Below are 24,314 nucleotides of genomic sequence, written 5' to 3'. Positions count from 1 at the left end.
TTACTGTACTAAGTGTTACACAAATACTTTACATGTTGCCTCCTAAGATAAGCTTGCCTGCTCCATGTCAAGCTACCAGAGGGTGAGCACAGGTTAATTTAGGTTGTGTATTTGACATACCCTGACTAGAGTGACATCCCTACTTGTGAAGGACTGGGTTATTCTAAGACCCAGCGGTGCCAGGGAACAACACCTGAAACCTTCGTGGGTTACCTGTTCTGGCGTACAAAACACAGAGACACGGGACACTTCCAGCGACGTCAGAGATCAGCGTTTATTTACTGCAGGGATACAGAGGTCACAAGAAGTACACAACGTGTAGGTTCTCGGAGACTGCTTCGATTTGCAAAAGTGGATCGCTCCTTTTATACACGTTTTTGCCATTGCACAGTATGGCGAACAAAGGTTACAACTCAGTTCCCACAATAAACTTCAAAAGAGTTGTGTTCATGTTTCAGGGTGCCGGAACATAATTACAACAGCATTGCCGGTTCCCAACTGTAAAAACATATCTTTTCTGCAATAAAACACATTCCATCCTGACCGTAAACACATTAGGAAAAGGGACGAAAACAGATGCAAAGAAAGGACAAGGATGCACAACAGATTAGGAAAGAGTGTTGGGAGTAATAAAGGAAACTTGATAACGGGATCAAAGACCTCGTGTCCAATGTATGCATGACTGAAACAATAGACCGGCACGGCAAGATGAGCCTCGAGCGGGGCCATCTGCCTTCGCCGTGTCTTTTCCCTCATCGTAAAAAGTCACCCTCAAAGAAACACGTGTCCCTCGTGTAAGCTTGGGAATCCCAGGGTCACGAAGCGGACAAAGTCCGTTCGCTGGCTACTTGAGGGCAAGAAACAAAATGGATGCTGTATCTAAAATGGAACCCGAGGGTTCGGATGAACAAACCCAAAAATAAGACGAACCATACGTGGTTGCATAGCGAAACTGAGTACACCCACTATACTCGTCATTTGCGGTTCGTAGACACCAAACTCATCCATATTCGTCACCACTCAAAAGTGTCGTTCCGTCCCACACGGAACCTCAGACGCTCCTTTTGCCCTCATGTAGGCAAGCACTAGTCAAGATCGGAATCTATTTCAATATTCATCAGATCGTTCAGCTGCTGCTGAAACATCATTCTATTCATCAACGTCTCCTTGGTAACAGATGGCTGTCTTATACACGTTGTAGCACAGAGGCCACATAAGGCAGGACCACACTGCACACAAAGACAACACGTGAACAGGGGGGTGCTAGAGGGTGCACTGCGGAATGGCTGGCTGAGAAAGACAGCTCCGCCGGGCGGAAGGCAATTAGCGGACTTTCGCCCCCTTAAACCACCCCAACAGCGGCGGAAACGGCGAATATGGCAGTTGGACGCCTCGGTGCCTAAGGAAATGCAGTTGCGGGGCTGAAACGGCGGCGTGGCAGGACATTTTCGGCTAAAAGTGGACGGGGACCGGAGAGCCGATACAAGATGGCCGCGCCCACTGCTCGGGACTGCCGCCGCCTCTGAACGTCCAACAACCGGCCCGCGGCTGCCCGGACCTGCCGTGGTGTAAGAAGCGGAGCGCCACCACCGGGGCGCTGGTGCAATCTGGAGGTGAGCCCTGGGGCACGAGAAAAGCACTGGCAAATAGCGTGCGTTCCGGCGACCACAAAATGGCGGAGGGGCTGGCTTGCAGACCCGAGATGCTGTGAGGAAGGGAGGCACGAGCGAATGTAGCCAGATGACCACCGCTATATCGGACTCGGAAGACACACGACGGATGGCCGGTGGCGGGGTATGACGTGGGCAGTACCCAGGAGTACACATACCAACGCGGCTGTATGGCGGCTTCAACAGCGAGGGAGAAACAGGCGCGAAAACAACGTTGCTGGAAGGGCGATCTTGGCTGGTGAAGGATGTGTGGCCTGTCCCTACTGGAGCGGTACCCCATAGCGCCACATAGCTAGACACTGACGCAACGGCCTCGGACTGGAGCAATACACCACCTCCCGGCACTGGACGAAGCACCTCCTTACGTCGCAGGAGACGGGACGGGGCGGCGGACCTAGGGGCCTTCATACTCGCATCGGCGGGTGTGGGGGTGTGGTGGCGCACGGAGCCTGGGTCGGCTGCTGAGGCCAGTGTTGGCGAGGCTGGGGGTGGTGATACACCTGCCAACAGCCGATGGATGGCTGATATGTAGACTCGCTGCCTGGCTGTAACCCCGTACACCTGCCCGCCGCGCCGCAGCCGTGAAGATAGCCAGGTACCACGCTGACCCACATACCCACAGCTCCAGGACACAGGCGGCTGACATGGGTAAAACAGACAAACAACAGTCCAAGCTACAGTTCGAGGCCCGCAAACAAGGCAAAAATAGCGCGGCCACCCCAGACGCTGAGGGGGATCGGGAGGCGTCTGAAGGCTCGGGAATGGAGGCTGTCCTGAAGGCGATCCAGCAGAGCCTACAAGAAATGAACAACAAACTGGATAACGTGATGCTGAGGGTCGATACCATGGCGGCAAAGCTTGAGAAACATGATGGACGGCTGACGGAAGCGGAGCACAGGATCTCAAAAGCGGAAGACGACTCCAGGGCTGCGTTGAAAACGTGCAGTGGTCACGATAAAGCGCTTGAGACCCTGCGAGCGAAGGTGGAGGACCAGGAAGCTAGATCCAGGAGGAACAACATACGCATTTCTGGCCTTCCGGAGTCCACAAACACTGGGAAGATGGAGACCTATGTGGAGACACTACTAAAAGAAATCTTCGGGGCCGATAAATTCTCACCTGTCTTCCTTGTTGAGCGGGCCCATAGGTCACTGGCACCAACACCTAAACCGGGAGCAGCCCCACGCATGATAATAGCGAGGATGTTGAATTACAGAGACAGGGACACAGCACTCAGGATGGCCAGGGAAATGGGCAAAATCACGCATCAAGGAAATAACCTGGAATTTTACCCAGACCACACTATGGCGGTACAGATGGCCCGCAAGGAATTTGCCCCGGTGAAGAAAAAATTACGAGACATGGGGCTAGGGTATGCAATGCTCTACCCAGCAAAACTAAAGATCATGTCAGCGGGTAAGCCGGTAATACTCCCAACAGTGCAGGCGGCGCAGGAATACGTCAAGAAGCTGGGAAAGCGAAGGGAATCGCAGGAAAGGACCGATCGAACCAGCGACGTTGAATGACTCCTGGACACACTGGACCACGCGCGACGACAAAAGTAAGACCTACTCTACACCCAGTTGTGGATATATACAGGCCGTTGAGTGCCACAGGGCGGACTGCGATCAGTGTGGCAGTGGGCGCCCAGTGAGATGACGGGCGACCCTGCTCTCCCACTGAGTGCGGGAGTAAGAACTGATGACACACTCCCTGCCTGGAACAGTTGATCGGTTGCATCGGAGGTGTCCCCTATCGCAGTGAGTACAGTGAACGCATTGGGAATGAGGAGATTGGTGGCCATAGACTTACGTCTAAGATGGGGAACACAATGCACATGCAACACGCGGAGGGCTGGCGCAACGGCGCGAGACACTGGGTGACACTAGCCTCTTGGGAGGTGGCGGTCCACCGATAGAGGGAGATGCAATCCGGCTGGGAGAGACAGCAGTAAAGGAACCTTGCAGGTGTACAGCGGGATGCTGGACACTTGGGACATGGCGCACTTATGCATCGGCGGCCGGGCCGGCGGTTGTGATTGCAAACTTGTATGGGGTGTGGGAGGGGACGGAAGGTAACATGCAAGTTAATCAATATTAATGCTTCAAACTTCTGCCCACATCCACTATGTGGATGGAGATGTGTGAACCTGGCGACACCCCCAGGAGGGTGCGCCCCACTTCGAATCTAATTATACTACAGTTGAAGTTACAGTTACTTCTGGGATGGCTTTGGCAAAGTTCGGGTGCTAAAGTGGGTGGGGGGAGGGTGGGGGAATTGGACTCTAACCGACTGCAACCTCTGTGTCTGAGAAGCATGGCAAACTCCTTGGTAAGGTACTATCACATATATAATATTTGCACTCAACGCATGCCGCTGTCACGTTCACCTACCGTAAGGTATAAAACAGCGCACACGCGATATGGAACCCTGACTGAACATCTGACGGGGATAATCCATCACCCTATACACACGCATGTCACGTAGGGACTCGCTGAAATTACTCACTTGGAATGTGAGAGGGCTAGGCAACCCTAAGAAAATTAGGCGACTGTTTGCTTACTTTGATAGGCTGCGAATCAACATTGTTTTCTTGCAGGAAACACATTTGGGTCGAGACGGCACTTCCACACTGGGGGCTAAATGGGCTGAATCGGTCACTCACTCTAACTACTCATCTTACTCCAGGGGAGTGAGCATATTGATTAGGAAGGGTACGGGCTTTGACATTACGGACGTTCACAGAGACACGGCTGGGCGGAGCGTGGCAATAGCTGGCAGGATTCGAAGGCAACAGATCCTATTAGTAAACACATATGGCCCTATTGTGGATGATCCGGGGTTTTTTAGAAAGGTATGGGACACCATCACGGACATGCAGGCGCCTCACGTAATATGGGGAGGGGATTTCAATGTCACGTTCCAAGACGCACTAGATAGAGCAGCACACACTGCGGAACATCATGGGAACGCCAGGACAATGTTGCGGGACGCAATGGAAGACCTACGCATGGTAGATCTGTGGAGGGCGCGTAACTCGGGGGTAACGACAGCGACACACATAAACGCGGCGAATAACAGTTGGTCCAGAATAGATTACTGGCTGGGCACACAAGACGTACTCTCATGGGTATTAGATGTTGTTCACTTACCCCGAACACTATCGGACCACAGTCCGGTGCTTTTGGAGGTGGAGGTCCCATACTACGACCCACCGCCTTTCACCTGGCGTTTTAACGCAGCGGCACTGAGAGACCCTGTATACGTTACTACAATACAGGAGGCAATAGGAGACTACTTTGACCTTAACGGCCCAACAACGGAAGACCCGGGTTTGTTATGGGAGGCCTTTAAGGCTACAATCAGGGGAGTCTGCCTCAGTACAACCTCAGGCATCCTCAGAGTTCTCAGACGGCAACTGCACACGCGCGAACAGGCCATTCAAAAACTGGAACAGTCCTACACCCAGACGGGAGACACCAAAATCTTGGGGGATATCCAGGTACTACTGACGGAGCATGCTAAACTTGCAACTGAAGAGCTGCAATATGTGTCTAAACGAACTACTGCGAGAAGATATGGGGAAGGAGGTAGGCCCGGCAGGGAACTGGCCTCAAAGATATGCGCAGGCAAATCACCACAAAATATCACATCCATAACTACTGGCACCGGGGAGGTGATCTCAGACACCAAGGGTATACTGCAGGAATTCATGAACACATATGGCGCACTATACAAGGCACACCCCTCACCGTCACAGGCTGAACTATTGAAATACATGGAGGATATAGAGATGGCGTGGCTGGCTGATGGACATAGAAAATACTTAGAATGCCCAGTAACTGTAGAAGAAGTCACAGACACCATTAGGCGCTTACCTAACAACAAAGCGCCAGGGCCGGATGGCTTTGTAGCGGAATTCTATAAGGCGTACGCTGACTTACTCGCCCCGCACTTAGTGAACTTTTACGGGGCGGCACATGAGGCCCAGACACTGCCGGCGTCAATGAGGGAAGCCTTGCTCATTGCTTTGCAGAAACCGGGCAAAGAAGTAGATAAATGTGACTCATACCGTCCCCTATCATTGTTAAATGTAGACACCAAAATTATAGCTAGTCTGCTGGCAGACAGACTTAAACCACTTATGCCGCTGTTGATCAGGCCTGATCAGTCGGGATTTATTCCGGACAGGGCCACTACACACAACACTCGCACACTGTTCGCATTAGCACACTATTTGGATCCGGAAACGAAAGCTGTGGCAGTGCTACTAGACGCTGCTAAAGCGTTCGACACTATTGGCTGGCCCTTTATCCACGCAGTGCTGGTCCGCATGGGATTCCCGTGGATATTTCAGAGATGGATAGCTATGCTATACACAAACTTGACAGCACGCATCAGAGTAAACAGATACATCTCAGACCCCATACAAATCTGCAGAGGCACTCAGCAAGGGTGCCCACTCTCGCCGATGCTTTTCGCTTTAGTGCTGGAGCCACTAGCCTGCAAAATCCGGCAACATTACCATCACTCTGCGATTCAAATGCCCTCCCGACCCATACATATCTCACTATATGCGGATGACATGGTGTTATATGTTAAACACCCTGAACAGCACCTGAATCCGCTTCTGAGAGAGTATATAAAGTTCGGTCGCCAGGCAGGTTTACAGATAAACTGGGATAAATCCCTTGTATTGGCGCTAAGTAACAGACAGCACACGACCGACCACATTAGACTATCCATTAGAGTGGCAAGAGGAACCCACCAAATATCTGGGCATATGGTTCCACAGAGACCCTGAATTGGTAATCAGGACGAACTACGGGCGGGCGATAGCAGCCCTGGAAGACAAAATTAAAAAATGGAACAGACTTCCGCTTTCTTTGGCGGACAGGGCAGCGATTGTAAAAATGGTACTTCTACCGAAATTCCTATATTTGTTTAACAATATCCCAATAAAACCTCCCGCTGCCGTCTTCCGCAATATCAAGACGCTAGTCCTTAGTTTGCTATGGGCAGGCAAACAGGCGAGGATGGAATTACGCACAATGACACTGCCATACGCGAGGGGGGGGTTCAAAGTTCCAGACTTTTACTTATATTACCTATGCGCTCAGGCGCAGTACGCGCACTTCTGGTGCCACGAAGTGCCCTTCCTGACACACGTGGCGGTAGAGGCAGGTGACGCCGACCCGGTCCCTTTGGCCAGTATGCTCACGCATAAGCGCACCAGGCTACACGACCGTGATATTAACACAGTTAACACGACCGCAGAGGCATGGAGACTACTGGGCCGGGAAGCAGGCTGCCTGCCGCTATATGCACCCACACTCCCGCTAGCGCATCACCCAGCCCTCTCGGTAACACAAGAGAGGGTTGGCATGGATCTGTTCCGGCGGGCCGGAATAGACACATTGGGGGACCTGTACACAAATGGCGAATTCCAGACACTTGATAAGCTACAATACATCAGCAATCCAACTCCGCTGTTCAGTTTTAACTTCTATAGGCTGCAGAGAGCACTACGGGAACACTACCTGACACATCCGGAAGAACCACCTACCCTTGAACCTCTACAACTACTCCTGACTACACCCAAAGCATCCCACCTGGTCTCCAAACTGTATGCGAGTATACAAGGGGCGGTAGGGAACAACACACACAAGGCCAAGGACAGATGGAGCGCTGGACTAGCAGAACCCCTGACGGATGTAGAGTGGGATTCTGCTTGCATGCTCACGGGTATGCTGACACCCAACGGGAATTTGAAAATTATACATTACAAGTATTTGCATCAGGTGTACCACACACCTCAGAGGCTTTACAAACATGGCTTACGAGACGATTCAAAATGTTGCAGGTGTGGTCAGGAGTAGGGGTGGGCGGAATTTGCGGAATTAACCTCCGCAAATTATCGCGAGAATGCAGAAAATCTCCGCAAACACGCCGGAAATATCGCGAAGATGCGGAAGTTTTTTGCCGCCTGTTCGCGGTATTTTTTGCGTGTTCGCGGGTCGCCAACTTACCCATGCGGTCGCTCACGGGCGCGGCCATCTTGTTTTCACTTGTCCCGCCCTCTGGCGTTGTTTACTTCCTGTTCCGGGTCGCGCAATGCATGTTCGCGGTCGATATTTCCTGTTCGCGATCGCTTTTACTTGATCGCGTTGCTTTTTGCTTGCTCAGGGAGAAAATATCGCGCGAACTTGCGCACGTGGTCGCAACGGGCGCGGCCATCTTGTTTTCCACTCTATTGCATGGTTTTGGGGCCTGATTTTCAATCCTCCCTAAATCTTTTCAATCCTTTGTTTATAGCCACTTTTTTCGGATCTTTATTACTTATTATTTCTCTAACTATTTTCCTGCCTCTATATTTTTGGTTTTTGTGTACCTTTTTTTTTGTTTTTTAGCTACTTTTTCTCTTTGTATTGCCTGCTATTTATTTCCTTTACTCCTTTATTTATTTTACCTTTTCTTTCCCGCCCCGTCACCAGAACCATGTCCAAGGGCAGGGCTGTTCGCCGGCGCAGCCAGAGCCGCGACCGCCTTCCTTGCGGAAGGCGGCGCCCACAAGGGGTGCATGCACGGGCCTTATTTGGGGAGGCGGAGTTGGCTGCACTAATTTTCTTTGTGCAGCGCCACCTCCCCTCAACCCTGGCAGCAGGTGGCAGGCCTGGGTCCGGGTACGGCCTCCGGGAGCGTCGGCAGCGGTGGGGGAAGGTGCGCCGGGCAGTGTCGCGCATCTCTGGGGTCCGGCGCACCCAGGCACAGCTGACGCACCGGTGGTCCGACATCCTGGACCGTGAGCAGGACCTGCTGGACCTGCTAGGAGTGGAGGTCCCGGGGCTTGGTGAGTACCTATTTAATTATTACAACTTTGTGTCTGTTCTTCTGCTCTATGTTATATATTGCGAATATCTTTTTTTCCTTCCAACCAGATAGAATGTTGCTGCTTGCAATACATTCCAGGTTAATAACGTTTAAAAGTCTTCTGTGATTATGACACAGGTGCTCTTCTGCGCTACTACTAATCTTACTTGTTTGCAGCTTTGCGTTTGCGCTTGCTTAGCGTGATTCTTTACGAGTTTATTTTAGAGAAATTAAGTTACGTAATGCTACAGTGACTCATGTCCACTCCTTACTTTGTCCTGTCACTAATAGATAGGGGCGGATTGATACATAGGTTTAGGTACTTTGTATGAGCTTCTAATTGGTTAGTGGTATGCGTGATGCCCCCTCACTCAGTTACGTGACGTGCTGCTAGTACGCCAGTCTTTAGAACCTTTCTAGTTTGTTCAATGAGTGGAGGTAGGCTTTGCAGTTACTTAGCAGTAGCAGATGAGCATCAATCAAACCAAAATTGTGTATATACAAAAAATGTAGTCATGTTAATGTGTCCTCCATGATTGGATCATACACATTGTTGAGGAATACAGTCGAAATGCATACTTAATGTACAATTGGCATGCCTGGAATAGGTGGGCTAGGTTGGGTGGTACGTTGTACTAATACTTAGGCTTACTTGTAACTTAGTTTTCTGGAATCAGAATGGAAGAATGGATTACTGTTGATAAATAGTAACTTAAGTAGTCGAACTGCGAATCCCCCGATATTACATGTTGACCAGATGAGATCGGTCAATGTAGTTATTGCAATTGTTTACATAAGTGTTTTTTGACCGTTGTTGAAAAAAATTGTATTTGCTTAAGTTGACACCATCCATCAATGTTTGTCTTTCTTATATCTTTCCTGTTCATCAGCACCCAGGGGCAGACGGGCAGGGACTGGGCAGTCGGCGGGACAGGAACACCACGAGGAGGACACCGCTGAGGGCTCCTCTGCTGGCCCCAGTAAGTCTTCTTGTTTTTAATAATATTTCTTATTCCATAACTTTTACTGCCCCATTTCTCCCGAACTATAGTGTGTTTCCAAATGCTATTTTTTTACCACCAATTATCCTTCGATCTGTACGGTTTCAAAAAGCTTATCCCTGCCTCCGCTATGATGACTGAGTACTACTACATACTATCAGTCTGTCTGTCTGTACTGTAGTAGCTAGTCTTGCCCAGTGCCACTCTTTGTGAAAGGTTGTAATATAAAACTCATATTCACCAGTAGCTCGTACAATCCGTTGGGTCGTTGTCTTGTACTACTTTTTACTCTTGTTGATGTTTAGGCTTTGAAAATTCACAGCAACAGCCCTACCAGATTTCTTAATATTTTGATATGATACCCTATAGGACATACAACTGTTGTAGGGATCTTGCACATACATTTGCACCAGAAAATAGGATGTTGGTGATGGTAGGTTGGACCTTCCTTGCACACCTCAATCAGAAATTCCGCACCCACCACAATTCCACTGCTTGACTATAGTACTGTCTTGTCATACCTATTAGGTCTCGGAACCCTCCCCCCAAGACAACCAACAAGTAGACAACCCAGAACATTAACACACCCAACCTCTGTCGTGGAAGCAATTCACATGCACACCCTTACTTTAATTTGCTCAATCGTGTAAGTTAGTCCACTCCACACCAAATACCACAAAGTCTATGTAAGTTTAAAATTTTTATTTCAATTTGAGAAGGTCTGTACACTGTTTTCTTAGCAGCACCAACCGGCAAATCAATAACATTAAAACAATATACATTGTTACACTTATACAGTTGGGAATTAAATCATGATAACTGAAGTGGTGGAAGGCAGCACCACCATCCCATAGCAATTTAGTTTATATACATTTATAAATGAAGATGTGAGTGAAGGGACCCCTCACCTCAGAAGAACCTAGTACTGGTAGTTGGTGCATCGTTCAGAAGCTCTGGTTCGTAGAAGCGAATCTTGCGTCTGTAATGCGAAAAAAGGAAATGGTGTGCGTTAGTATATTGCAACTTGCAAGCATTTCTCAGCCGTGCCAAAAAGTGTAGCATCTATGGATAAGCAATATGGACTAACAGTAACAGTAGTACACCAGTTCTTCCTAAAAAAGTGGCTTGTTAATGTTTGTTGACCGCCTGTACGCAGCGCGTAGACTAGACAGTAGCAGTGTGAGGCAGGTCATGTGGGCTCAAAGGTGTCTTAAGAAGCTGCAAGGTAAAGGTAACGTCACATGTGCATGGCTAGGGCTAATCAAGCAAATGCTACAATGATCATATAACTTAGTGTCTACTCTACTACTACCTGATTTGTACTAGTGATTTATGTTAGTATTAACTCATTTTTCAACCTTGCTACTGATCAATAGGGGGGAGGTGTATATGTTGCCTAATAAATGTGTAATGTTTTCTAGGCGCACTACCGACCACCATTGCTGGGGCCAGCGAAGGCGACGCAGAGGGCGAGGATGCGGCAGTTGCAGATAGCAACGGAGGGGGAGTGGCAGCACCAGTGGCAGGCGGTGGTAAGTTAGATTCATAATCTTTAACTATTGTTGAACTTGACAGCACACTCACTGCAAAGGTGTACTGTATGTATATGTATACTGTAAAGTTGTGAATTAGGGCCCCATTAGGATGGTGGGCGTATTGCCCCCGCCGGGCTGGCTGGAATTCACTGCCGTCACAGCAGGGGCAAACCTCCCGCCATCCCTGTAGAAAATATTCAGACATGTCTAGGCGGAAAAGGGTTCAATATGGCGGTGGTGTCTCTCTCACCACACCGGCAGCCTTATAATCTGCATTTTGGAATGCCTTTGCGTGGCGGCATTACCGTCCGCCACGGAAAGGCATGCACACATTGCAGAGTATGCTTGGGGGCCCCCATGGAGGGTACCTACTGATGCTATGGTACCCCCCCGACTTTCAAAGCAAAACGTGACAGGCTCCGTGCGAGGCCCGTCATGTTGTGCTTGGAAAAGCAGCACAACATTTTAGCATTGCTTTCAGCAAAGCCAACCAGAATTTAAATTTAAAATAACAGGGTGCGCCCGCCACTGTGCCGGGCGCATCATCCTAATTAATTGTCCCCACGGGACCCCCACCCTTTTTAGCAGTCGGATGGCGGGCGGACAAAGTCCGCCCGCTATCCGATGTCGTAAGTAAGTATGAGTTCTTGGGGACGTTTGAAGAGTGAACTAGAAGACTAGAATTCCCTTTAATTGGTATAGGACTAGGAGCCAGAGTATTGAGTAACCAATGGCCTCATCTATCTGATTTCAACTCCGCTTTGAAAGTTTTATGGAGAAGAGCACCTGGTGCACTGTTCAACTAAAAAGTGTAAGACAGGTGGAAGGAAGAAGGACGGGCGACATTTAAAATGTTATGTACTACTGTGCTTTATTTTATAGTGCTACTCTACCATGCCACTATGTGTATAAATAATTACCTTGTCCTACTGTTTTATTAAGACTATATTTTACAATTGTCTGGTTTTTTTCTTTTTGATACACAGCTACTCCGAAAATCAACCGGAAGGAGTTGGCCGCCAAGGCACGGCGCCGGAAGCTGGAGGCAATCCAGCAGGAATACCGGCGGCTGGTGGTCCTAGCCGAGGAGGAGGAGGAGAGTGCAGCAGCAATTCAAGCCTCCTCCAGTGCCCCGGGCCCCAGCCACCGCCCTCCAGCGGTACGGCGCCACCGTCTGGCGGCTGCCCGCCGCCACCGTGCCATCTCCGGTGCCCCCCCCCACTGTGGCTGCAACTGCCGCGGCCTTAGACGCCGCGTCGCCCATTTAGAGGACCAGATTCGTGTCCTCCTCCAGTCCCGCCCCACCAGTTAGTCCCTGTCACTGCCCCTTTTTTAATTCCTGTTCGTTCTTGACTCGTTTGGGCGTTCTCTATTTCTATGGACAGTCGTTGGGGTTAGGGAGGGGGGTGGGTCAGCTTTTGTGGGTTTAGTTTATTTGTTAGGGTCAATTAAATATATTTTTCTATGTTACATGCAATGTTGTTAATGTTTTGTAGGTGGGGTAACTGTTTTACATCACACTGTTTCTTTGCTGTGCATGGCCGCCCATAGCGTGTGTTTGATTTCAATAATTTGCTGACTGTATAAGACACAAACAGATAGATGCGACACACCTCACTCATTGACTGGTCCTACTATGCATTCTTTGGAGTGGTGTTTGAAACTGACATCATTGACAACATGTCCATTATTGATTCTGCCTCCCCCAAACTTCTCTCTTACCGGTGCTTGATGTTTATGTCCAACTGTGGCACAGCACTGGCTGCATGGTGAAGATGGTTTCCTTTTTCATACATGCCATGATTGGGGTGGTGGTGGTAGTATAGTAGTAGTATACACTGGCAGGGTGGCAGCATTTCCAAAAAAAGAAAAGGAGATAGTCAATCGCCTTTGAGAGACTGTTAGAGGAGTAGTTGAATGAAGTACATCACAGAATTTACCGAGCAACAATTATATGCTCAAATATTTGACAAAAAAACTGAATGCTGGATATTATGAGGATAGCCTACTAGACAGAGTTACAAACTATAGTTTTGTCGACTTGGCTATGCCTACAGTCTAACAGTTAGTGCTGTATATGAGGAATGACAACAAACAAATCAAATCAATGCCGGCAATTCATGCTGAGGTATATGTTCCTTTGTTAAATAAAATAACCTGTGAAATATCCTACTCATGGGTGGGCAAGCAGAAGAAGATCATCGCTCTGCATTGAAATTGAAGTAGTGTTGCTTTCACCACATCCGCCCCAGCAAGTGTGTGATTAAGTATTGGTGTACATTTAATTTAGTTACACCTCGAAAACAAGTCACACAGCCCGGGGGAAGAGGGTTAGGGTCCGTTGATTGGATGGGAAGGGGGATTTTGGAAAAGGTTTGACATAGAAAAACAGTATGCATACATAGACAAACAAACGACAATCATTGAAGACTACCATACCATATCCATTCCATATGTTAAGGTATAAAAAAGGAAATGCATGCATGATGAGACCCGGATTACATACACTTCTATTTCTTGTTCTGTTCCGGCCTTAATACTTTAACAGATAGCAAATAGAAATTTTAAATATTGGTAGTGAAGAATCGTAAACACAGAGCAAACGTAATGATGATTGATAATAACAACTCCAAGAACACACTGTTGTAAAGAATGTATACAAGATATTAATCAAATTATTTAAAAGAAGTGAAAAGTGAATACTGTTACTGTCTTATCCTGGTCAAAAATGTGGACTGGTTTTTTGCATCTCGGCATTCCTCTTGCTCCTCTCGTCCATCAATCTTGGGTGTGTCGCCTCACCACTCGCCACTGCCCGGCTGGAATAAAAAGGTGATTGATTGGTAAGGTAATTAATATGCATTGTAATGTTTTACAAAGTTTTGGACAAGGCCCGGCCTGTAATTTTAGATTGAAAACCAAAGGGGATATTCAGAAAGAAAGTGAAAACAAATGCACAAGTGATGGTGTAGTGCAACAAGAACACTTTCCGAGGTGGCATGTATGCATATGCATCATCTCTACTGTAGTCTGTTTCTAGCATAGACCTTCAACAGTAACAGGAGAGATCAGGCCCACAGTGCTTACCATTAGCACATCCTACGTTAACACTTTAGAGTCCTTTTTTTTTTTCTCTCAAAGAGTTGGACAAACGCAAAGCACATTATCCATTCCAGACATAGCATTTTACAGTTAAAGTTAGTAAAATCAATGCACTGCAGTCATCCCACCGCTACACTCTATTCAACTTCTACACAGACATTTGGGTGTGCTGTGGTTGTGGTTCACGTGTTTACCTTTAGGCTTTTCCGTTTTATGCCACTCATGAAACATCCTCCTGACTTCATCATCAGCTCTGATACTTCTACTGACTGAAGATCGGCCTGCAGTACAAGTGTAATTTTTAGAACACAACAAGAGTAGAAATATAAATATTACTGACTTGAGTCATTCTTTATTGTGTACAGAAAGATAGATTAACACTAGTACACTTTGACATCACTTTGTGCACAACAAACAACGCAAACACAAAGACCAATAGCTCAGAGTCAGGTGTCCAATGCATGCCATTAATTATCATCATTTATTACCTGTTACTTCTCATCTTAAGTTAACGGGCCGTCTCTTTCGCCATCATCATGACGGACGGTGCTGTTAAGTCACAGTCATTTGCATTGCGCAGATTGAGTGAGTCCCCTTCCTGTATTGAATTAAAAGCAATGTATCACCAAGATGCAGGAGAGAAGTACACATTTCTTGTTTGCCAGAAGGGGAAAATTAGTAATTACTAGTGTGTTCTGTAGAAAGTTGATTAGTGGCAGTGCACAATTACATCAATTCATGCACAACACACCACAAAATCTACATCATTCAGTCTGCTATTCTGCGGCCAATGCATGGCATCAATCATTACCTGTTGCATCTCATCTCGTTAACGCTGCAGGCCGTCTCTTTCGCCATCATCATGATGGACGGTGCTGTTAAGTCACAGTCATTTGCATTGCGCAGATTGAGTGAGTCCCCTTCCTGTATTGAATTAAAAGCAATGTATCACCAAGATGCAGGAGAGAAGTACACATTTCTTGTTTGCCAGAAGAGGAAAATTAGTGTGTTCTGTAGAATGTTGATTAGTGGCAGTGCACAATTACATCAATTCATTCATGCGCAACACACACAACAAAATCTACATCACTCAGTCTGCTTTTCTGCGGACAATGCATGGCATCAATCATTACCTGTTGCATCTTATTTTCAGTTAATGGCCAGTCTCTCTCGGCTCTGAAGGAGGATAGCTATAGAAGTCATCAGATTCATGGTCCACTTGTTTTGGAAGGACGAGGAAAGTTTGAATTTGTTGTTACCATCATCCAATCATCATTCATGAGGGAAATGGAATTGACCAGGAGATGCAGTATGATCGAGCGGAGGAGCTGGATTCTGAGGACTGTAGTGTCAAATGGCAGACACCTGAAACTTGTATCTTAAATTAGAAGATTAGAAGACGGTGATAATGCATTGGTTGCGATTCACAAGTTTATAACCGGAACAACAGACACAAACAAAGGGGGAAAAAAGGGAGGAAGACAGTAAGTGCGAGCCTAATTGTCAGGGAAGTATAGCTCGTCCTCAAACTCTGGGGGATCTTCCAGTAGTAGGTAATCATCTGACACAATACTTCCGTCACCTGAGCCGCTTTCCTCATCTTCCTCTGTTGATTCATGCATTGTGTAATTCGGTGGTATGAAGTGCTGATTCATTTTGATCATTGTTAACCTCTCCACGTTTTTGGGAGATAGACTGGTCCTTCTCAAGGTTACAATGGAACCTGCAGCACTGAAAACACGTTCGGAAGAGACACTTGCGACAGGGCAAGCCAGATAGCTTATCGCCAGCCTGCTGAGCTGTGGCCATTCAGACCTTTTCCTATGCCAATACTGCACTGGGTTTTGATCAACGTACACCTCTGTTGGGTCGTCCAGATAGGCCTGGACCATCCGCTCAATGTTCAGGGTTGCTGCTGGTAAGCTTTTGTGCTGTTTTTTCTGTGCATCAGCACTGTGCTTAAGGCCCATCTTTACATACCAATCTGATAATGATTGTACTCGGCAGAATGATCCAGTTATTGTTTTTGTAGTCGATGGTGATGGTGAGTGTTGCGATTGTGAGCCAACCGCACTGCCCTCAGCCGACGAAGTTGCACTTGATTCTGCATGGCCTGCTTCAGTATCAGTACTTGTTGTGGGTTGATGTGGCGGGCTTTTAATTAGCAGCCCTTCGTTTTCAAACTTGATGGCTGCTTCAGCTATACAACTTTTGTAGCGGGCAACATCAGTGTCGGAAAAAGAACGGAATAGTCCTAATTTTGCACGTGGATCCAGAATTGTGGCACAAATGTAATGGTCTTGTGACAAAATTTTATTTTGTATCCTTACATTTTCTGATAAGCGCCTGGATAAGCTCTCCACCAAGTCATGGGCTTGCCTTCTGTCCTCTACACCTTTGTAGGATTCAGACACATTATTCAGCTCATGCTCTAGCATTTGCAACAATGGGATAGCTTGGCCCATTGTACAGTCCTCCTTGCTGACTTCACGTGTGAAGACCTCAAAAGGAGACAGCATCTCAGTCAGGCATTGAATTAGGGTCCATTGCTCCCTCTGAAGGGTCATGCCTTTAACACTAGCATCACTGCTTCTGTACCAGACATAATCATTGAGTGACCTGTGCTGTTCGTACAGACGATCAAGCATGTAATACGTTGAGTTCCAACGTGTTGCCACCTCCTGGATGAGTGCCTTGACTGGCACCCTACGCTCACGTTGGAGGATCCTCAGCTGCTTCCGAGCTTTAAAAGAATGGCTGAAATGAGTGCATATTCTTCGGCAGATGGACAGTAAATTGCTTACTATGGGTTCTTTTTTCAGAAAGTCTTGCACTATAATGTTTATGCAGTGTGCCAAACACGGAACCCTGAAATAGGAACCAAGTTCCATGGCCTTAAGTACATTACTGCCATTGTCTGTGGCAACAAAACCAATACCAAGCCCTCTGGGCTGGAGCCATTCCAAAACCTTGGTGCGAAACTCTTCTAAAATGTTTTCAGCCGTATGAGATTTCTCCATGGCGAACATGGCTACAGTTGCATGTTTCCGAGTACCTTCAAAAATCGCAGCTGTGTCAACAACACCTCGTGCAGATAGTTGATCTTTAACCCCCACAAAAGAGATCCAGTGTGCAGTGATACACATGTAATCTGTGGCTTGGCAACTGGTCCACATGTCTGTTGTCAGGTGGATATTGTGCACAGCACTCTTCTGCAAAGCTTGTCCAACCAATTCCAGCACATCATGATGTAGTGCCGGGACAGCAATTCTTGCGAAATAGGACCGGCTTGGAACTTTCCATTTCGGGCAGATGGCAGACACAAATTCAAGGAAACCCACCCCTTCCACAAATGAAAAAGGAAGAAGGTCCAGCGCTAACATTTTAGCCAGCTTCGCATTGTACAATCGTGCCGTTGGGTGGTTGCGTTGGAACTGCCCCTCCAACCTAAACATGCTGTCAATGGTAGGCTGGCTTACTTTCCTTAGTGGTGCCATTAACCCACTAAGGCTCAACGACACAGATTGTCTCATTGAGGTACTCGCCGCCGGTCGCCTTGGTGTCTCACCCACACTCTGAGTATGGCTCTTACTGCGGTGCCACTCTGATGTTACTGAGGAGGATGTGGGCGTTACCACTGCAGTGACTGCACTACTGGAGACAGGGCTAGAAATGCCTCCCTGTTCTTCACCTGCCACCACAATAATATCGCTCCCTGATTCCTGACCAACTTCAAAGGGTTTAGTTTTCCTACTTTCTTTTAACTTAAGTAGGTGATCCTCCCACACAATAGTGTGGTGTATTCTGAGATGACTTGCTTGTCCTCCGGTACCATAGTTTGTACCAAGCTTACCACGCCGAACACCTTGCTGACAAATTGCGCATATAGCAATGTTCTCCTCCTTGGCGCTAACAGAAAAGAAGTCCCAAACTGGGGAGGAGAACTTTCTGGCACTGCTGGATGTGCCACTTTCAACACCAGATGAACTTGAGGGGGTCCTTGAAAATATGTGACCCTGTCCACCTACACTGTGACTTTTACTACCACTTCCTACTGAGGTGGTTGAGCTGGATGTAGGTCCCTGCCGGGCCTTGGAAAATATGGCAGCTGGAGGTAGTGGTGGTGTAACCTGTGTTGGTGAGATCCGTGCTGCATCCCGCTCAGTAGCAGCCTTTCTGGATAGGGTTAGAATGTCGGTCTCCAATCCCTTTGGGGCGGGAGTAATGTGCGTGATGACTGGCTCGTCTTCATCAACATCATCACCCCCCTCTTCTACATCTACCTCCATAACTCTAAGTTTTTCTGGGACCTTCCTTTTCAGAAGCAATGTCTTGTGGCGTACTTCACTCTCAGACCGAGCTGGTGGGACCCAAGTGTCATCACGATCATCAGAAGCGGGGCTTGAAGAAGAAGATGATGGACTAAGCCTCCTTTTCCTTGCTGGTGGTCTGGAAGACAATAGATGTTCTGAAACAGTGGTTTGACTTCGCTCCGCTTTGTCTGCAGGAAGCTCGATTTCCTGAAATGCCCCTACGTCAGGAGCAACAACTACTATGGTGGGCTGTTGTGGCGGCTGCTGCTGTTCTGGTTGCGGCGGCTGCTGCTGCTGTTCTGGTTGCGGTGGCTGCTGCTGCTGGTCTGGTTGCGGCGGCTGCTGCTGCTGTTCTGGTTGCGCCGGCTGCTGCTGCTGTTCTGGTTGCGCCGGCTGCTGCTGCTGTTCTGGTTGCGCCGGCTGCTGCTGCTGTTCTGGTTGCGCCGGCTGCTGCTGCTGTTCTGGTTGCGCCGGCTGCTGCTGCTGTTCTGGTTGCGCCGGCTGCTGCTGCTGTTCTGGTTGCGCCGGCTGCACACTGATCTGCTGAGTTTGCGCCTGCGTTGAACTTGATTGTGTACTACTTTGCGGTAATGACATTTCTTCAACATCGCTGCCCGTTAGTAGACTGGCTACCTCTGCGACAGTAAAGCCCTTGGGCCTAGGTTGGTGGGGTTGCTGGACCGCTGTGCTGCTCCCAGCTTGGTTCCCGGACAACGCTTTGGTGCCAAAAAAAACCTTGGCCGGCACACCACCAGTCGTGGTTAATGGCACTTCCTTTTTCTGTTCCTTCTTCTCACCAGCAACTTTCTTGGTACTGGACCTGGTACCTTTCTTTGGGGCCATCTTATTCCGACGTCAGGCAGGAGGCAGATGCACAACAAGTTCTGGTCACACGTGGGCGTGATGCGCAGCAGGACTTCTGTCTGGCTGGCAGTACAACGGGTAGCCAGGTGATGCCGATGACACCTCCTACTCTGTCTTTTGTGCACCTAAAAGCAAAGAAGACAGGAGAAGAACATCAGTGAAATGTTGCATTTGTTTTTGTGGTTCAGTTACTTAGTACTGTACTAGTGCAAACAAAAGATAGTCTAGCCATTTATGATTTTTTTTTAACTAGAGCTATGTTATACTACTAGTACTGTGTACAGCCACACTACACTCTCAGGAAGGTGATGTCTAAAAATTCAACAGATCACATAGAAAACACTTGATCAATAAAGCTGTGGCTACCTGCTCTGGTAGCAGTGGATGAAAGCAGGCCTGCTGGCAGACAAGGCCAGGCAAGCTTGCAGGCCTAGGCCTCAAAATGGCCACCAGCCACATGGCGAGCCCCAACAACATCAGCAAGGCCACCCCAAAAAACACACTTCCCCAACTCAATCCAATGCCATCCATGCCCAAAATGATGTCTAAATTCAACAGAACACACAGAAAACAGTAGATTACTAAAGCTGTGGCTACCTGCTCTGGTAGCAGTGGATGAAAGCAGGCCTGTTGGCAGACAAGGCCAGGCAAGCTTGCAGGCCTAGGCCTCAAAATGGCCACGGCACCAGCCACATGGCGAGCCCCAACAACATCAGCAAGGCCACCCCAAAAAACACACTTCCCCAACTCAATCCACTGCCATCCATGCCCAAAATGATGTCTAAATTCAACAGAGCACACAGAAAACAGTAGATTACTAAAGCTGTGGCTACCTGCTCTGGTAGCAGTGGATGAAAGCAGGCCTGTTGGCAGACAAGGCCAGGCAAGCTTGCAGGCCTAGGCCTCAAAATGGCCACCAGCCATATGGCGAGCCCCAACAACATCAGCAAGGCCACCCCAAAAAACACACTTCCCCAACTCTATCCAATGCCATCCATGCCCTAAATGATGTCTAAATTCAACAGAGCACACAGAAAACAGTACATTACTAAAGCTGTGGCTACCTGCTCTGGTAGCAGTGGATGAAAGCAGGCCTGTTGGCAGACAAGGCCAGGCAAGCTTGCAGGCCTAGGCCTCAAAATGGCCACCAGCCACATGGCGAGCCCCAACAACATCAGCAAGGCCACCCCAAAAAACACACTTCCCCAACTCAATCCAATGCCATCCATGCCCAAAATGATGTCTAAATTCAACAGAACACACAGAAAACAGTAGATTACTAAAGCTGTGGCTACCTGCTCTGGTAGCAGTGGATGAAAGCAGGCCTGTTGGCAGACAAGGCCAGGCAAGCTTGCAGGCCTAGGCCTCAAAATGGCCACCAGCCACATGGCGAGCCCCAACAACATCAGCAAGGCCACCCCAAAAAACACACTTCCCCAACTCAATCCAATGCCATCCATGCCCTAAATGATGTCTAAATTCAACAGAGCACACAGAAAACAGTAGATTACTAAAGCTGTGGCTACCTGCTCTGGTAGCAGTGGATGAAAGCAGGCCTGTTGGCAGACAAGGCCAGGCAAGCTTGCAGGCCTAGGCCTCAAAATGGCCACCAGCCACATGGCGAGCCCCAACAACATCAGCAAGGCCACCCCAAAAAACACACTTCCCCAACTCAATCCACTGCCATCCATGCCCAAAATGATGTCTAAATTCAACAGAGCACACAGAAAACAGTAGATTACTAAAGCTGTGGCTACCTGCTCTGGTAGCAGTGGATGAAAGCAGGCCTGTTGGCAGACAAGGCCAGGCAAGCTTGCAGGCCTAGGCCTCAAAATGGCCACCAGCCACATGGCGAGCCCCAACAACATCAGCAAGGCCACCCCAAAAAACACACTTCCCCAACTCAATCTAATGCCATCCATGCCCAAAATGATGTCTAAATTCAACAGAACACACAGAAAACAGTAGATTACTAAAGCTGTGGCTACCTGCTCTGGTAGCAGTGGATGAAAGCAGGCCTGTTGGCAGACAAGGCCAGGCATGCTTGCAGGCCTAGGCCTCAAAATGGCCACCAGCCACATGGCGAGCCCCAACAACATCAGCAAGGCCACCCCAAAAAACACACTTCCCCAACTCAATCCAATGCCATCCATGCCCTAAATGATGTCTAAATTCAACAGAGCACACAGAAAACAGTAGATTACTAAAGCTGTGGCTACCTGCTCTGGTAGCAGTGGATGAAAGCAGGCCTGTTGGCAGACAAGGCCAGGCAAGCTTGCAGGCCTAGGCCTCAAAATGGCCACCAGCCATATGGCGAGCCCCAACAACATCAGCAAGGCCACCCCAAAAAACACACTTCCCCAACTCAATCCACTGCCATCCATGCCCAAAATGATGTCTAAATTCAACAGAGCACACAGAAAACAGTAGATTACTAAAGCTGTGGCTACCTGCTCTGGTAGCAGTGGATGAAAGCAGGCCTGTTGGCAGACAAGGCCAGGCAAGCTTGCAGGCCTAGGCCTCAAAATGGCCACCAGCCACATGGCGAGCCCCAACAACATCAGCAAGGCCACCCCAAAAAACACACTTCCCCAACTCAATCCAATGCCATCCATGCCCTAAATGATGTCTAAATTCAACAGAGCACACAGAAAACAGTAGATTACTAAAGCTGTGGCTACCTGCTCTGGTAGCAGTGGATGAAAGCAGGCCTGCTGGCAGACAAGACCAGGCAAGCTTGCAGGCCTAGGCCTCAAAATGGCCACCAGCCACATGTCCAGGCCCAACAACATCAGCAAGGCCACCCCAAAAAACACACTTCCCCAACTCAATCCAATGCCATCCATGCCCTAAATGTGATTGAAAATGAAATATATTCAAAAAACAAAAGGAACAGTTGCTTCATCATGCACACACACACCCATGAGGCCATGCCCATGGCTAGCTCGGGCCTACTACTACAACCCACAAAATTAAAATAAATAAAAAAAAAAAAAAGGAATGATGATAATTAATTATCAAAAATAAATTGTAGTTACACAACAACTGCAATGCCCACAATCAAACACAACAACCACTTACTTGTAAAATATCCTATTCCAAAAATCCTGAAATCCAATTGCAATGATGCAGCAGACAAAAAGAGTGATCTTTCCAGCTCCAAATCCAAAGGCAGAATGAGCAGGAGATGGACAAAGCACTGGGAGGAGCCTGCTGGACAGGAACAGGAAGTTGGAGAATCTGTGTCACTTCCTCCCTCTCTCCACCTTGTAAAAAAAAAATGACTCCTGGAGTCCTTGCACAAAAAAGGAAAGCCAAATGTGAATGTAAGGAGTTCTTTTCATCCAAAATCAGTATTTGCAGATGGTTTCATGCTGCTAGAGCCGATATTCCTCTCCAAATTGTAAATTTTACGTTGTTGAGTTCTCCAGCTTCACATTACTTCCGCCGGCGTGTCGAAAACGATATGATCGCGTTCTCTTCTTTGTCCCTGTCGCGTTGGATATGACGTGTTCGCGGTCTCTTTCTCCTGTTCGCGTTCGATTTCATGTGCCCGCGTCCTCATTCTCTGGCTCGCGATGTAGAATGACATGTTCGAGATCTCAATCTTCTCATACTCGCGCGGTGCATGATCGCGAGAAGAAAGACCTGATCGCGCGACAAATGACCTGATCGCGTGAAAAATGACTTGAATGCGGCCGCGAACTCTCGCGAGACAGCGCAAAATGGCTACCAAAATCCAACATCTCGTGGAGAACGCGACCGGGTCAAGAAAACTTGTCGGAGAACGCAGGGATTCAGTTAAGGCGATCGCGCGCGCGCGAGAATGTATTGTTTTACAGCGCGAGCAAGAAAAAAATTATCGCTAAGCTGCGGAATGCGGAAATTTTGACATTTTCGCACTTTCCGCGGAACGCGAGAATGCCAAAATATCGCAATTTCCGCGAACGGAACGGAATTTTGGCCCAGGCCTAGTCAGGAGGACGCGGATTTCATGCATCTAGCATGGCACTGTCGTAAAGTGGCGGGATATTGGGAACAGGTCATACAGGTTTTGAGCGAAATGCTAGGGGTTGGCGTGCAGTGCGAGGCGAAGGTCTGTCTGCTGGGTATTACTCCACATCTGAGAGCTTTGAGGCGTAGATTCTGTGCTGTGGCGCTACTGCTGGCTAAAAGAAGGGTGTCGCTTCACTGGCATAGTAAAAGAGCGCCAGAGGTTAAACGCTGGCTTGAAGACATGGTGTATTGTCGAGATACGCTCGTCACATACGAAGAGGAATTGCCGGTTGGCTCTAGGCCCAAAGACTATTGGGGGTACTTACGAGCCTATTTGCTTGAACATGGCACGTCAGACACAGAAACGGAAATTGCGTAAAATGAAAGACTGCAAATGATAACACAGGGCGATCAGTTGTGCAGTACTGACACTTGGGAGGGAGGATGCCGTGACGCAGAGGGAAGGATGCAGGGGGAGACCTACAAGTTGGGGAATGCAATGTTAAGATAAGCTTCAGTTTAAAACACAAAAATGCGCATAAAATAAACAAAAACTGTAAAAATGTAAGACTACCGATGTACCAGGCAGCGCGCATAGCACTGACACACAACTGCATACTGTCTGATAACACGCCGCCGGTCCCCTGGATGTCGGCTGATGGGCTGTGTACAACTAGCACTGTAGCAGAGAACTGTGATTGCATGTAGCCGGCCCACGGCGGATGTAGGCGAGTGCAATATAAGTGATTCTTGGCATGTTGTATATGTGTTAAAAAGTGCAATAAAATTCTTACACCAAAAAAAAAAAAAAAAAAAAGACAACACGTGAACAGAAACGTTACAACAACCCCTACGATCATCAGAATCTTCCAACCCCAAGTTGACATCAGGCCCCAAAACCATCCTAGAAGCGTCCAATTACCTTCGTCCACGTGTATGGACTCGGAAATCTTGTGCAACTTC

The sequence above is a fragment of the Triturus cristatus genome, chromosome 6, assembly GCF_964204655.1.
Source record: "Triturus cristatus chromosome 6, aTriCri1.1, whole genome shotgun sequence".
Taxonomy (NCBI): domain Eukaryota; kingdom Metazoa; phylum Chordata; class Amphibia; order Caudata; family Salamandridae; genus Triturus; species Triturus cristatus.
The sequence above is the reverse complement of the archived record's forward strand: the minus strand, read 5'-3'. Positions refer to the sequence as shown.